Consider the following 10,321-nt stretch of genomic DNA (forward strand, 5'->3'; position numbering starts at 1 on the left):
GATATAGATGTATATATCAGATGAATGGATGGATAGATATATATATAGATATGAGATGAATGGATGGATAGATATATATATAGATATGAGATGAATGGATGGATAGATATATGGATGTATGAATGGATAGTTATATATATATAGATATGAGATGAATGGATGGATAGATATATGGATGTATGAATGGATGGATAGAGATGTATATATGATAGAATACAATGTAGATATACAATGAATAAATAGATGATATAACAGAATACGATGCAGATATAGATATGGAATGGATGGATAGATATGGGATAGATAGAAGGATGGGTGGATAAAGATTTGGAATGGATGAATGGATGTGGATATGGTAGAATATTATGTAGATATAGATATGTAATGGATGGATAGATAGATGGATGGATGGATGGATGGATGGATGGATGGATATGGAATGGATATAAATCTGCATATAATAGAATGTAATGTAGATATAGATATGGAAGGGATGGATGAATATGGGATGAATATAGATATAGATATGGAATAGATGGATGGATGAATATGGGATGAATATGGGAGAGCGCTAGGTAGTCTCCTCAGGTAGGTTGTCAGGCCACAGATGGGTGGACCAGGCCGGGGGTGACAGATGGAGGAGGACAGTCCCGGATCGGGGAGCACTCGGAGAGGTCTAGGTGTAATTAGATTGGCCGGGATTATGGCAGACTTGATTAGGCCTATATTACCATGGCGGCTGCTGTCACAATTTGGCGAGCGGGCCGCAGACAAAAGCAGTCAGGGGGGCCGGAGAGCGGCCTCATACAAGGGAGGGGGAGGAAAACAAAAGAGCGGCGAGGAGGGGAGCCCCTTGAAATCTGTCATGGCAGGCAGTGACAGATTGTCTGGTTATCAAGCACAAGGACCTTCTGTCACCCAGCACACACAAATCCTGGAGTCAGGACTGGCAGCCAAGGGGGGGCAGGAGGAAGAAAAGGCCTAAAAGACCCCTCCACCTTCTGTCATCACCGGCATCCATATGGGAGGGGGCACACACAATAACTTCTCATTCAAAAATAAAATACAAAAAAAGCCACCTAAATGTTCTATGTAAATGACAGGCGGGGCCCGAGCAACTGTATAGGGCCCCCAATGCCTCCCCGCAAGCTGGTTAACCAACATCCATCCAGTGCAATTCCAATGCATTAGGGGACTTCAGCCATGAGATATCGGGGGACCCCAGTTAGAGATATCCGGGGACCCCAACCATGAGATATCAGGGACCTCAGCCATGAGATATCGGGGACCCAAGCCATGAGAAGTCAGGGAACCCCAGCCATGAGATATCAGGGGACCCCATGAAGGAGAAATCAGGGAACCCCAGCCATGAGAAGTCAGGGGACCCAGCCATGAGATATCAGGGGACCCCAGCCATGAGAAGTACCCCAGCCATGAGAAGTCAGGGGACCCAGCCATGAGATATCAGGGGACCCCAGCCATGAGAAGTTAGGGGACCCCAGGAATGAGATATCTAGGAACCGCAGCCATGAGATATCCAGGGACCACAGCCATGAGATATCCAGGGACCCCAGCAATGTGATATCAGGGGACCCCAGCGACGCGAAATCAGGGGACCCCAGCGATGAGAAATCAGGGGATCCCAGCAATGAGATATCCAGAGACCCCAGCCATGAGATATCCGGGGACCCCAGCTAGAGATATCAGGGGACCCCAGCAATGAGATATCAGGGGACCCCATGAAGGAGAAATCGGGGGAGGGTATAAATTAGGGAACCCCAGCAATCGGGGAAGATTTTTACATTTGCCCCTGTGTACTATAACCACAAGTCACAATGTACCCCATGTTCACTGATGGAGCCATGCAGCAGTCTCTTCCTTTGGGTGACCCGGGTTCAGTACCAATTGCCTCTGCATGTATGTATGACTTGGGAGGGTCATTAGATTGTTAGCTCTGTTGGTTTAGGCCCAATATGAGTGAGAAGAATAAATTAGGATGCTGGATGTCTGCTGATAATTAGGCCAGTGCTGTGATAAGGCTAATTAAGGCTTCACTAGGGTGTTCCCCATTGACTCCCAGCAGGAAGAGAGCAAGAAACCCCCAATAGCCCTTTGTTATGGTCCTAATTGTCTTTCTGATTGTCCTCTTCATAGTCCTTTGATAGTCCTTCTGATGGCCTTCAGCTAGTCTTTTGGATTGTCCTTCTTTTAGATTTCCTCATAGTCCTTCTGATAGACCTTCCAATTGTCCTTCTGATGCCCTTCTGATAGTACTTTGGATTGTCCTTCCAATGGACCTTTTGAAAGTCCTCTTCATAGTCCTTCTGATGGTTCTTCTGATCCTCATCTACATAGTTCATTCCGATAGTGCTTTGGATTGTCCTTTTTATAGTCTTCCTCAAAGTTCTACGAACAGCCCTTCAAATGTTCCTTCTGATGTCCTTCTGTTAGTCCTCCTCATAGTCCTTCCTATGGTTCTTCTGATCCTCATCTACATAGTTCTTTCCTATAGTCCTTTGGATTGTCCTTTTTAAAGTCTTCCTCATAGTTCTACTGATAGCCCTTCAAATGGTCCTTCTGTTAGTCCTCTTCATAGACCTTCCAATGGTCCTTCTTAAAGCCTTCCTTTTAGTTTTTCTGAAAGTCCTTCTAATCGTCATCCACATAGTCTTTCTGTTTGTTTTTCTTATGGTCCTCCTGATGTCCTATTAATGGTTTTTCTGATATTCTATGTGTTAGAACTGGCCATAGTCCTTCCAATGGTCCTTCTTAAAGTCTTCCTTATAGTCCCCCCGATGGTCCTCCTGATCATCATCCACATAGTTCTTTCCTATAGACCTTCTATTTGTTCTTCTGATACTTCTGCCAGTGGTCCACCTGATGTCCTATTGATGGTTCTTCTGATGTTGTAGAACTGCTTATAGTCCTTTTGATGGTCCAATTGATAGTCCTTTGAATGTTCCTTCCGATGGTCCATCTGAGGGTCTCTGCGATAGATCAGAAGGACTATAAGGACTATCAGAGGAACCCCTTAGCAGAACAATCAGAAAGGCTATGGGGAGGACTTTCTGATTGAGGGTCCCTCTGATAGTCCTCTTCATAGTCCTTCTGGTGGGATAATACCCCATCATATAGGTAATGTGACAGCTGACAGTAATATTCTGTATGCAGTGAATGCGCTAGAAACCAGGACCTGTCCTTGTTTCCTGTCTTGGATGGTCAGGCTATACGGAGCAGCGTTCAGGACTGGGATCATGTGGGACCCCCTCCAAACACCAAGCTAAACCCCGCTCATTGCGCAGTACATCAAATAAAAGATGGACAAAGTCTCACCATTCATTTTCTTTAAAATGCAGCCACAGCCTGAGCAGAAAATCCTGTCCCAGCCAGCATGCTGCAGAGAAGGACTCCTATTCTGTGTAGAAGCAGCAGTCTCTCTGCAGAGAACTGACACGTCCCCAGCTGAGTCAAAGTTATAGCTCTCAATCAGTCGGGGGCATGAACTTGACTGATTGTAGAGCTCTGCGAAGAGACTACTGCTTCCTTCAGCACACTCCTGTGCTCATCACAAGGAACCAACTGCAGTGCAAGAAGCACAGAAACAGAAAGAGAACCAAATAGTAGCTCATCACTGTGCTGCTTCTCCCTTCACTGTCTCAGTAACAAGCTAAGGGAAAATCAAGACCTGTAAGTGAACATTAACCTGATTCACAGGTCTTTCTAGGCAAGTGCTGTGTGACATGGCTGTGTATATCTCAGGGCCGTATAGACAAAAAATCAAATTCTTCTTAGAAGCCTGAGACTTGACAAGGTCTGAGCACCAGGGAGCGATAGCGCCATCCCCAGGCCAAGAATTTGAGTGTATCCAGCAGGCGTATGGAAATAAATCTGCTTCTGAGCGCATTTGTGATTTTTTTGTTTTGGATGAGCATTCTCCTCTGTTGACTTCCCGATGTTTCATCATGAGTGATAACCCACATAAGTGACTCTGTGCGTTCACACGCCGCTCCTCTGGGAACGGCGCGGCTCAGCTGCCACCGCTATTTACCAAATAACATATGGCTGAATAAAAATCCTAATAATGCCAATATAGGAAGACCGAGCGTGCTGAATCAGAACTAATCATGGTGACGGCGGGAAGGGCGGGGGGAGCTTTATATGTCATTGTCATTTACTGCTTCCTCCTTTAATTGGCTTTATTGGTGGCACTGCAAGGGTTAATGGTCACCTCCTTATATGGTCGAGACCACCATTTAAAGGGCCAGTGCACTCAGAACTGATAGATTGGTGGTTGGTAGATGGTGTAGAGTGGTAGAAGATGTGAATCCAATCATTTACAGGGTGAACGTCATTTCCAATAGGTCTGTACACCTGCTGGGCCCATTAAGAGGGGCTCCCACCATCCCTATGCTGCGTTCCCAGGTCTGTACACCTGCTGAGCACAATAAAAGGGGAGGTTTCCTTTAATTGCAGATCATTTTTGCCCCTTCCACCCCCCGGCACGGCAGGCATCAATCGACATGCCATGTATATAAGTAGACCGAATCTGTCCCGGCTTCCCAGAGAGTCACCTGTGTATTTTGGATACAGTCAGACCTGACATATCAGAACGTTCTGTATCCGCCGCAGCGTTGTGCCCACCCAGTGCCAGGGGTGTGGGTGAGAGGGATCGCCGCCAATACAGATGCGAACAAAGTCAGCGCCATGCAATTGTTTGCAGCTTCCAAATGATCAAATCCAATGGAGGCACCTGCACTTGTGTGCGGAGGTCTCGGAGATGCGAGGCGTGGGAAGCGCGGGTTCACCTGGTCATAGCTCCGCTGGGGGGACGATGAATTGGTAGTTGCCAAAATCGGTGCTGCCAATAATTGATTTATGAAAATCGGGGACGTATAAGGAAACATAGTTTTGTTTTTAGACTGTTTGGGCCCTCAAATAAAAAAATGGTTAGAGAAGACGTTGTGTAGTTACCTGGCCTGTGGCCCTTGGGTTCCTATGTCCCCTCCAATGCAGAATCCATTAGTTTGGCACTTTTGGGGGTGTTGGGAGACTCAGTCCCCCGCTGAATGCCGTGGTTCCTTCCATCCATAATAATAACTAAGGGATCGGAGGAAGGAACCATGGCATGTGGCGGGGGAGTTGGTATTCAACACTTCTGGAAGACACCTGGGCTGTTATTTTGGAGAGGCAAACTGGCAAAAATACCCCTAGTCACCATCTTCCTCAGGGTCATAATAAATGGAATGCTGTAAATTTGGGGCCCACTTTATATTTGGCCAGGGCCCCATGTTGGCTAAAACCGCCCCTGGTGGACACTGAGGGGGCTGCATTGTTGGAGTGACATGGAGCCACCAATGGCCATTGCCCCCACTTTTTAGGGAGGCAGCCACTTTTGCTCTGACAGTTGGCCTATGGAGCTTTGCCCACCTGCGCCCACTATTTTATAGAGATAAATGCCCAGGCCCGATAACAGGAGGGGCAAACTGGGCAATTGGTCAGAGCATCCATCTGCTTCCAGGTCAGACAACCAGGAGCTTTCACAAGGCTCAAGATTTTTTTTGCCGCCCCCATGTATGTGTGGTGCGGGTATCTGGGGCGGTCCAGGTCCCATGGGTAGAAGGGTAGTCGGTCACATGCTCCCCACTTTACACCCCCCAAATCCATATGCATTCCCATTCTGATCCCCGTGCCATACAAACCAGCAGTTTTACTGATCTCAGGATTGGTTTCCTGGCGGTGACAACAATGTCTGCTTAATGGGTCTCTGACAACAATGTCTGCTTAATGGGTCTCTGAACAGCCCCTTGTAGTCTCCACCAAGGGATCATGTGACCAAGGCAAGAATACAATTGGGTGACAGTTGTCACCCAGTAACAGGAAGCACCTTAACAAGGACCTTCATGGCAGGATCACCAGCGATTGTTTTAATACATTCTTGAGCTGGAGCTTGGCTAATCAATCCAAATTGGTAGCCAGGTACTCTTTGTTGGAGAAATGGGGCCCCTATGCAAGTGGGAGAAATAGGGCCCCGGTATCTGTAATATGGATGTGGCCCCGGTGCAGTGGTAGGAATTTGGCCCATGTAAGTGAGAAGAATGGAACCACTGTGCCAATGGGGGGTAATTGGAACTTTGTGTCAGTGAAAGGAAAATGTTCCTTGTGCCTTTTGGAAAATGGGGCCCCTTTGATCAGTGGAAGGAATGGTGCTCTTGCATTTTTGGAAGTAATGGGGCCCCGGCAACAATGGAAGGAATGGCCCCCCCTAGTGCCATTTGGAGGAATGGCAAACTTCTATTGGCTGGTGAAATTTAGTTGTTTTAGCTGTTGGGATCAGAAGGAGCCTTCAATTTGATCCCCAACATTGGGCCTGCAATACTCCAGCTAAGGGGGCCCCAACCTAAAACCGACCAGAGCCCTTAGCAGTGCTGCCATTTAGGTCCCCATTCAGGCACTTCCTGTATAGGGGGACAACGCTCTGTCCCCATTGATGATGATGATGCAGAATTTGTCTCCAATGCAACTTTATTCTTTAACTATTTCAGGATCACGGTGCCCCTTCCCCCCCACTTGTTGCACGGGACCCGCATCCTCCCCGTCCCCCATCCTCCCCGTCTCCCCCTCTCTCATTATGGTTCCCCTCTGCCTTTTATCCGCGTTCCTCTCCTCTCTCTCACTCCAACGCACTTAGCCACCTGAACCATTGCATGAAATTCGTTTTCGCAAACAATAACCGTATCGCAAACTGGGAGCCGCCTCTTTAATACGCGCTTAATAATTCATGCAGCTTTTCTGCCCGCAAATCTTTCCTTTTTTTTTTTTTTTTTTTCATTTGGCATGTTGATGAGTAACAATTCACAAATGCATTAACTTGTCATTTACAGCGCCAGCGCTTGGCGATATTTCATTGCGGCGAAGAAAAGCTCACAGCGCTGGCATGCGTCTGCCGCCAGTAAATCTCGCACGCGACGTCGCCGGTCTCGCTTTGCCCCCCGGCGGCGTCATTACATAATAAACGTTTGGATCCGGTCCTGGCTCCGGAACATCCGCGCGTCGTAGAAATAATGGCCTGAAAAATGAACGCAGGACGGCTCATAAAGGCGGTCGCATTTAAAGGGCGATGCAGATGTTCTACAGTTTGATAAATTACCATTTTGGGGCAGTTTTATCCTGCTCCTGCTGCAGCTTTTAATAAAATATTTCATGGTGGTTCGGACACTTCCTGTAATAGGGTGACAACGCTCTGTGCTTCTTGTAAATGTGATCCCGTGTTGTCACCCATTACAGGGACTGCTGATGTGCTGCAGCTCCTTTGCAGCCACTTCCTGTCTATGTTCGTGATGGTGACAACACTGCTCCATACCTGCAGCCTACGTGACAACTAAGGGGCATAATTGGGAGATAAGGCGAGAATGTTGTCACCCTAGCACAGGAAGGGCCCTCAGCCTGGCCATCGCCTGTAAGGCAGTGAGCGCAGCATCTGGGCACCGCGTGCGTTCGGGGACATGTGGTCTCCTGGCATACTGTTGATTTCTCTAACATCTTTTACCCCTCAGGGCATGGGGCAGCTGTCAGCGCTCCCTGGTTCTCACCCCCTCCTCTGTCTCCTCTTTTCATAGCCAGCTGGGTTCAGAGGTCACGGGAGTCAGCGACACCTTTAATTTGTTCCGATGCAATAACACGCGCGCAGCAGAAGCCGGGTCACAACCCCGCCATGGAAACAACAAATCAATGCGACTAAAAAATTTTGCAACAATCAAAAACATTTATAAAAAATATTAAGGGTAAAAGAAAGTAGGGGCCCCTGAGAGCGATTTATTGGGCGCATCATCAGCGCATGGAGGCGATTTTTTTATGCGTTTGGTTTAGGCATGAATTTCATCAAAAATACACGCAGTTTTTTAACAAGAACCCCCCCCCCCCCCTTACTATTTAGGACATGCACCCCCTCTTCTACCCTCTATGGGCCCTCAGGAGTAAGGGGCCACTCTCCCTACGCCACAGAGAGCGATGGTAATGTATTGCAACAGCACAGGTTGCTTATGTCATAGTGCCATGCTGAGACTTGTAGTGTCACCACCACCACCAGACAAGATTGTGATGTGGAGGAGAGCGCTATGTACAGACAGCCGTGCATGCACTGTATCCGACGCTTAGCAGGGGGAAATGGCTCCCACCCAGATATGGAGGGCCCCAAAACTTGGAGTTCAGTGAAGTCATAGACCCGGGGAGAGGACTTTTGCCACCGTTATGAGCAAGGCAAAAATGAAATTGTTAAGAATTTCATTTTTGCATTGCTCATAAAACATTGCAGTCTCAGAAAAGCCTGGTCTCAAATTTAAAGGGGGCTCAGGCCAGAGTTATATAGTTATCAGGCTGCGTGTGAATGTTACAGGTGATCCCCAGCAGCCACTTCCTGTCTGCATGCACGCATCCCAGCGATAGCTGCACACACGCATTCCTATAGGTTGCAGGCGAGAACCATTTTTTTATTTTTTGTGTCGCAGGACAAAGCGCGTGAAATTGAAAAAATTAGTTATTTATAAGGGAGGGAATGAAGAGACTTCAGTGGAGATATAACAGGCAGAAGATGATATAAAGGAGGGCTCTAGCAGCAAAAGGGGGGAGGGTAAAAGGGGCCCCTGGGACGGTGTCATCAGCCCGGCATCTAAGTATAGAAGGGCCACTGTTGTGGAAATGAACGTATTTTGCCGCTGCTGCTTTCCTGGGCTCCATGCCACCGCTGTGCTAGATACAGCCGTCCCCTGGGCACCGAATGTCTTGTTTACACCGACATGCAGCAATAACAGCTGCGATATTACCTATGGTTGCATCACTCGCAGCCCCGCAGCTAGAATCTCTAAAGAGCACCTGTCTCTGCCAAAACAATGGAGGTAGCCAAGCTGAAAGATCCTAAAGCCCTAAAGGCTACACCCCCACCGCTTCCATTAATATTATACAGTGATATAGCTCTGACATATACCACAGCGCTGTACACTGAGCCAGTCCCATCAGTCTCTGTACAGAGGAGCTGACACTCTAATGTCCCCCCACAGTCACACACTATTATTATACATTTATATAGCTCTGACATATACCTCAGTGCTGTACAGAGAACACGGAGCCAGTCCCATCAGTCTCTGTACAGAGGAGCTGACACTCTAATGTCCCCCCCACAGTCATACACTATTAATATACATGTATATAGCTTTGACATATACCGCAGTGCTGTACAGGGAACACTGAGCTAGTCCCATCCGTCTCTGTACAGAGGAGCTGACAGTCTAATGTCCCTCCACAGTCACACACTATTATTATACATTTAAATAGCTCTGACATATACCATAGCACGATACACAGAGCCAGGAAAGAGAAAGGGTAAATCATCTGATTACCCCCCCCCCATCTCATACAGCTTCTGTTGCTGTCATCTCACATCTGCCCCCCCCTTTACTCCCCAGCTGTCACATGACCCTCCCCAGGATGCCATGCAGGTCATTGTGGCAGCAGCTGGATGAGGGCTGAGAACATGGAGATGCGGGCATTGCTGGATGTCAGCTCAGACAGTTCCCAGAATAAACACGAATATGCCCAGAAACATTTCCTATCTGTACAGAATGTATATGCAGGCAGTGCAAACGTTTGGGCGCCCCTCAGCCAAATGCCGTTTTATTGCTATTAATATAAAGAATTTTAGAACAGCGGTCGCCAATTCGTTGTCCGCAAGAAATTGTGGTGGTCCGTGGCTCTGGCCGGTGCGCCCCTAGCAGGATCAGGAGAAGGACCCCACTGGGGGGTGCACCGGCCAGAGCCATGGACCATGTCCCCCTTATGGACACAACCCACCCACATCACAGGCTCAGGGCACTGGGCAGCTTCTGGCATCATGACGTCACTCCGGAGGAAGTTTCGTCCCCTTTGAGTGACACACGGCTCCCCGCACCTGCAAGGTCCAAATTGTGTAGATTTAGAGGTCCGTGAGGCCTGAAAAGATGGGACCACTGTTTGAGAAAACACCTCAGCTAGATACAAACTACACCATATGGTCACAATATATGGACCCCACCACATGATGGCGCTCAGGTGCCCCAGTGAAGGGAACTATTAATGTGACATCATACTAAGACATTGTACTGGGCTTTTCCAGGCTTGTGGTCACAGTCTGGTGAGGGCTGGGCCCCAGGGTACCAAGCCAGATTCATAAACACATGGGGTCACCAGTTTGGTGTGGAGGAACATAAGGCCTGACCTTCGCACCTTTGTAATAAATTGGAATGGTGAGCCAGGACGTCTCATCCAACATCACATCCCTGACCTCACCAAT

The sequence above is a fragment of the Pyxicephalus adspersus genome, chromosome 12 (assembly GCF_032062135.1).
Source record: "Pyxicephalus adspersus chromosome 12, UCB_Pads_2.0, whole genome shotgun sequence".
Taxonomy (NCBI): Eukaryota; Metazoa; Chordata; class Amphibia; order Anura; family Pyxicephalidae; genus Pyxicephalus; species Pyxicephalus adspersus.